We start from the raw sequence: 6,127 nt of genomic DNA on the forward strand, positions 1-6,127 counted from the left end.
CGGACTGTAAGTATGCCGCTCCTCCGCTCCCCGCTCCTACTATGGCAACCAGGACTTTAATAGCGTCCTGGCTGCCATAGTAACACTGAAAGCATTTTGAAGACGGATCCGTCTTCAAATGCTTTCAGTACACTTGCGTTTTTCCGGATCCGGCGTGTACCTCCGGCAAGTGGAGTACACGCCGGATCCGGACAACGCAAGTGTGAAAGAGGCCTAAGTAAATGATCGAACCAGGACAGTCCTATTTTAGATGGGTTAAAAAGGTTGGGTGAACTAACAGTGAGGATGATCTTCTCACTTCTCGGCTTTTTGGCTAAGATCAAGTGTAGTATCTGTTCTTATCAGTCTGCCTTTTCTTGCCGGCCCAGGTCCTTGTGGGTACCCCCTGCACTCTGCCTTTGAGCATCGTTGATTTTATTCAGCTTTAGCTCACTGCTGCTATTGGGTGTAGGGCTATTCCCCAGGGAGCAAGAGTGCTCTGGTCTCCGACCTCCTCTTGGCCTGTGGCTTAATAGTATTGGTGTACGACGTTAGACAGTGCTTACTTGGATCTCGACAGCCCGAACACGACTCCTGGAAAATTTTCTTTGACTGCGATTCAGGAGAAGACTTTGTGAAGACTCGACGAGGAACCCCGACGACGAGGACTGAAGACTCTGGCCTGAAGACTCAGGCCTCGGGGGACCCCGACGAGGAAAAGAGGCTCGGCGAAGCCCTCCCCCGGAAGAAGCTCTGCCCAGCAAGAAGACTTACCAGGGAGAGGAAGGCAGGAAGAAGGAAGAAGCCATGGCCTCTACCTCAACCTCCAAGCCTCCCAAGAACAAGAACAAGACCAAGAAGCCCACCACAGAAGGAAGAAAGGCCACGGAAGAAGCCCTCCAGGCCCCTTCAGCCTCCACTTCATCAGCTACTGACCCGGCGGCGCCCGGTCCTCCTCCGAAACAACAGGAAGGCCAGAAGCCCGACCCCGGCTCCCCTCCCCTGGAGCCCTGGATGAGGCAGACGGTTGTCCTGAAGTTGAAGGAGGTGGACGGGAGAGTGCCGGACATGAGCCAGGATGTGTTTGGCAAGAAGATGGTCCTGGAACAGGGGTTTGCAAAGCCAGAAGTGGTATCCATCCATGCATTCTTCACAGGGATGTTCTGGATCACTTTTGCTTCCGTGGCCATCTGCAAAAGGTACTGGGAGATGAAAGCAGCGAGACCGGAATCCCCTTTAATGTGCTTCGTGGGCAGCTGCCCCGTACAGAGGGAAGAAAGGAGAGTGACCATCTCTATGCGGAATCCACACGTCCCAGGCAAAGACATCGTTACCTTCCTGAAGCGGTTCTGCACCGTGGTGAGGGATCCCACCCACATCCTGGATGGAAACAGAATCTGGACCGGCAAGTGGTCCGTTATCGTCCGTCTCAACAAGGACCCTTCAGACCCGGATGGCGTACAGCACCTGCCACAGTCATTTTCCTTGGGCAACTCTTCGGCCCTTATCTACTACCCCGATATGCCGCAGGTCTGTAGGAAATGCAGCAAGAAGGGCCACCAGATGAAGGACTGCAAGGAGGACGCCTGCAGGATCTGTCACGTGGCAGGGCACGACTTCAAGGACTGCCCCAAGCAGACACCTGCCCTAAGCCATGCTCCCGTCACCCCCCTCTCCCGCCCCCCCTCCCGCCCCGTCGTCACCACCACTGAGGATTCTCAAATCCAACTGCCCATTACCTCAGTGGCACCTTCCACCGCCCCAGCCCAACCCGCCCCATTGCCACCACTGCAGCAGCACTAACCCCTCCTCCAGCTGCTGCAGCCCTCTCTTTGGAGGATTTTCCCCCTCTTGCCTCTCCAGAGGTCAGCCCGAGGAAAGGGAAGAGAAAGGGGAGGGACAGCCCCATCACCGACCACTCCAAAAAGAAGATGGTCATTGTCGAGGTAGAGGACGTGGCCTCACCCAACAAAGAGGAAACAGAGGAAACAGAGGAAACAGAGCAGCAGATGGAAGAACTGGTGGCCACCAACGAGGACCCCCAACAGCAAACCCTCCACCCCCCTGCTAGCCTCGATGAGACCGAGGTGGAGGAAATAGTGGCCAACGGAGCAACCGCCGACCCGATACGGCTACAGATGACTCTAGAAGAGATCGTAGCCAGCTTTGCGCTGTTGCAGGGGCAACCCACAGACAGCGGACAAGGAATCGAGAAGCCGCCAGACGACCAGAGTGGTAACTAAGATGTATTGTTTCCGCTAACCTCTTTCTTTCTCTCACATGATGGCAAATTTTAACCTTTTTACCATCAATGTTAGGAGCATCAGGGACAGGTTCAGACGTCAGACGGTACTAACCTTTCTTACTGCACAGGTTGCCGACGTGTTTATGTTACAGGAGTGTTCTCTGCCGACCTCTAGGTCATACAACCATCTGGCCAGGGAGTGGTCCCATGGCCCCCCCTACTGGTCTGGTGGTGGCGACTGTAAGTCGGCCGGGGTTGCCATCCTCCTCAGGGGAAACGCGTTCACACCTGACTCCGTCCAGGAGCTCGTCTGCGGCAGACTACTTGTCGTAGACGGCTCCTCTGGGCGGGAGAGCCGGTTAGGCTCATCAACGTGTACAACATGACAAGGGTGAGCGACTGGAGCTCTTCCAGGCCCTCCGACTGCAACTCGCCACCACTAGGACCGTGGTGATGGCCGTGGATTTCAACAGCCCGATCGAGGAGGACGGACGCAGCTCCGGGACGTCAAGCAAGCTTGACGTCACTTCCAAACTGCTCATTGAGATGGTGACCGAAGCGCGTCTGCAGGACGTTGTGGGCTCCATGGGGAAAGGCTCCATTAATTACACGTGGAGCCGACCCAATGGCTCACTCCGTTCTCGGATCGTTTTTGTGTTTACCTCTCGGGCAGTCAGGCAGTGTAGGCACTCTATGGTCCCTTGCTTCTTCTCCGATCACAGGGCCATTCAGGTCCAGTGCACCCTAGGCACCGGGTTCCCCCCCGGCCGAGGGTCCTGGAAACTGAACTGAACTGCCCTCTGCTGAATCGCGAGGATGTGCTTGCGGAACTTAGAGAGGACTTCACCGGTGCGGCTGGAGCGTTAGAGAGGAGCTGGAGGGGGCCAATAAGAGCTTGAAAAGGCACTTAGAGGAGGAATCCAAGCTAATCGTCTTACGTTCCAAAGTGGAAAACCTGGACAAGGATGAGAAGTGTAACTCGTTCTTTTTCAGGAAACTCCACGCCGGCCACACGCCCCGAACGAACTTCGAGACAAAGACGGCAACATGCGTTCGGGGAAGGAGGAAGTAATGGGAGTCATCACAGACTACTACAGCGACCTCTACTCCCTGAGGAACACTGACCAGAAGGCCGCCGATAAATTCCTGTCAGGTATCACTAACCATCTTGACCGTGCAGGTACGGAGGCAATGGATGACCCTCTGACGGTGGGGGAGGTGCTCTCTGCCGCTAGATCCTTTAGGTCCGGCAGGACCCTGGGCAGTGACGGCCTTCCAGCGGAGCTCTATGTAGCGCTGGAGGACCTGATCTGTCCGGTCCTGCTGGAACTCTATAAGGAGATGGTGGTGGAGGGTACAATGCCCCCATCGTTGAGGGAAGGAATGATCACGATCCTGTATAAGCGGAAGGGGGAGAGATGTGACCTGAAAAACTGGCATCCCATCTCTCTCCTGAACGTGGACTACAAGATCCTCGCCAAGGTACTGGCCAACCGGCTGAAGGTCGTCATCGGCGGAATCGTCCACCCGGACCAGACCTGCGGCATCCCCGGCCGCAGGATCGCAGACAGCCTCGCTCTTGTGAGAGACACGGTGCACTACATTCAGGACCGCCGTGTTCATGCCGCCCTGGTCAGCCTGGACCAGGAGAAGGCATTCGACCGAGTCTCTCATGAGTTTATGGGCAAGGCGTTGCGCAGGCTAGGTCTAGGCAGGAGGTTATTTTCTTTTGTTGATGTACCTTGATATTTGCAGCACGTGCTGGTGAACGGTTGGAAGACTGACCCCTTCCCTGTCCTCTCTGGGGTCAGGCAGGGCTGCCCTCTTTCACCTCTCCTTTTTGTTTGTGTAACGGCTCTGGGGGCAAGGCTATGTCTCGCTTTTTCCTCCTGCCCCTCTGGAGGGTCTGGGCTGGGACAAGTGGGACAGCTCCATCCCTTACAACTGGCACGCTCCCTGGTTCTACGGGGACCTTGTCGGGTTTGTGAGGGAACACCAGCTGGAGGGCCTCAAACCCGACTTGTGGAAGCCAAAAACTATCCACAAACTCATCAGAGCAAAGGACGTGGTGGAGTCAATTCCAGGGATCCAGGACGACACCGTAGAGACAGTTTGGACTAATGTGTTGTCAAACAGGTTGACCAACGGGCATAAGGACTTGTCATGGATGGCCATTCAGGGTGGACTGCCTATCCGGTCGTTCATGCATGCCCGTAATCTGTGCAAAACCCGGTACTGCCCCAGGTGCCCTTTCGTGGAGGAAACATCCTATCACCTGTTTTGGGAGTGCCCCTTTGCACAGCGCCTGTTGGACGCCCTGGAACATGAACTCAAAGACTCTGTACCCAGGAACAGCCTGCAATGCTCTTCGGTGCTGTATGGACTATTTCCTGGGATTCATACTGTTGGAGCCATCCAGGAGGCCTGGCGCCTTATGAACTGTGATTGAATAGGTATGCTAGTGTAGCATTCATTGCGATGAATAGTGTAGGGTAGCCTGTGCTTTACATAACAATGCCATGCTCGCAAAGACCCAAAAAGGGCCCAAATGGATAGAATATAGAGAGGGGCACGTTACAAGGCTGCAGATGAAAGCCTGAAGATCAACTAAATATAAATTAAAATGTAAAGAACTTAATCTCTTTAGCCACTTATCTTCTGCATCCTCAGCTGTGCCTCCTCAAATTTTCAGTTCCTTGAGGGTCTACAGTGTTTGGGAAATAAAAGCCTCTGGAACTGCAGCCCATGTTCTACTGGGCATCTATGGTTTTACTCAGGGCCAGCATCTGGCAAGTCCCGGGGCCCAATGCTCCTGGGGGGGGGCCCACTCAGGCGTATGCCTCAGATTGCTGAACAGTGGGGAATCCCCCAGTGTTACTAAAGAGTTGGGACTCCAGTTCCCCACTTAGGAGTCCCTGCTTTGATTCCATATATGGCTATATCCATTTATTGAGTCAGTGCTATGAACATGAAGGGGGTATCCACAAGCATTATGCTTGGGGACTACCTGTGTATTTAAGTCTAATTTAGCCTCTACAGGGAGTGCAGAATTATTAGGCAAGTTGTATTTTTGAGGATTAATTTTATTATTGAACAACAACCATGTTCTCAATGAACCCAAAAAACTCATTAATATCAAAGCTGAATATTTTTGGAAGTAGTTTTTAGTTTGTTTTTAGTTTTAGCTATTTTAGGGGGATATCTGTGTGTGCAGGTGACTATTACTGTGCATAATTATTAGGCAACTTAACAAAAAACAAATATATACCCATTTTAATTATTTATTTTTACCAGTGAAACCAATATAACATCTCAACATTCACAAATATACATTTCTGACATTCAAAAACAAAACAAAAACAAATCAGTGACCAATATAGCCACCTTTCTTTGCAAGGACACTCAAAAGCCTGCCATCCATGGATTCTGTCAGTGTTTTGATCTGTTCACCATCAACATTGCGTGCAGCAGCAACCACAGCCTCCCAGACACTGTTCAGAGAGGTGGACTGTTTTCCCTCCTTGTAAATCTCACATTTGATGATGGACCACAGGTTCTCAATGGGGTTCAGATCAGGTGAACAAGGAGGCCATGTCATTAGATTTTCTTCTTTTATACCCTTTCTTGCCAGCCACGCTGTGGAGTACTTGGACGCGTGTGATGGAGCATTGTCCTGCATGAAAATCATGTTTTTCTTGAAGGATGCAGACTTCTTCCTGTACCACTGCTTGAAGAAGGTGTCTTCCAGAAACTGGCAGTAGGACTGGGAGTTGAGCTTGACTCCATCCTCAACCCGAAAAGGCACCACAAGCTCATCTTTGATGATACCAGCCCAAACCAGTACTCCACCTCCACCTTGCTGGCGTCTGAGTCGGACTGGAGCTCTCTGCCCTTTACCAATCC

At 52.5% G+C, this 6,127-nt stretch overlaps 1 pseudogene; it reads left to right on the forward strand.

The window, feature by feature from the left end:
- The first annotated feature begins 293 nt into the window (after window positions 1-293).
- Window positions 294-440, forward strand: LOC122937335 (annotated as a pseudogene).
- Window positions 441-6,127: the final 5,687 nt, after the last annotated feature.

This window comes from Bufo gargarizans, chromosome 4 (assembly GCF_014858855.1).
Source record: "Bufo gargarizans isolate SCDJY-AF-19 chromosome 4, ASM1485885v1, whole genome shotgun sequence".
Classification (NCBI taxonomy): Eukaryota; Metazoa; Chordata; class Amphibia; order Anura; family Bufonidae; genus Bufo; species Bufo gargarizans.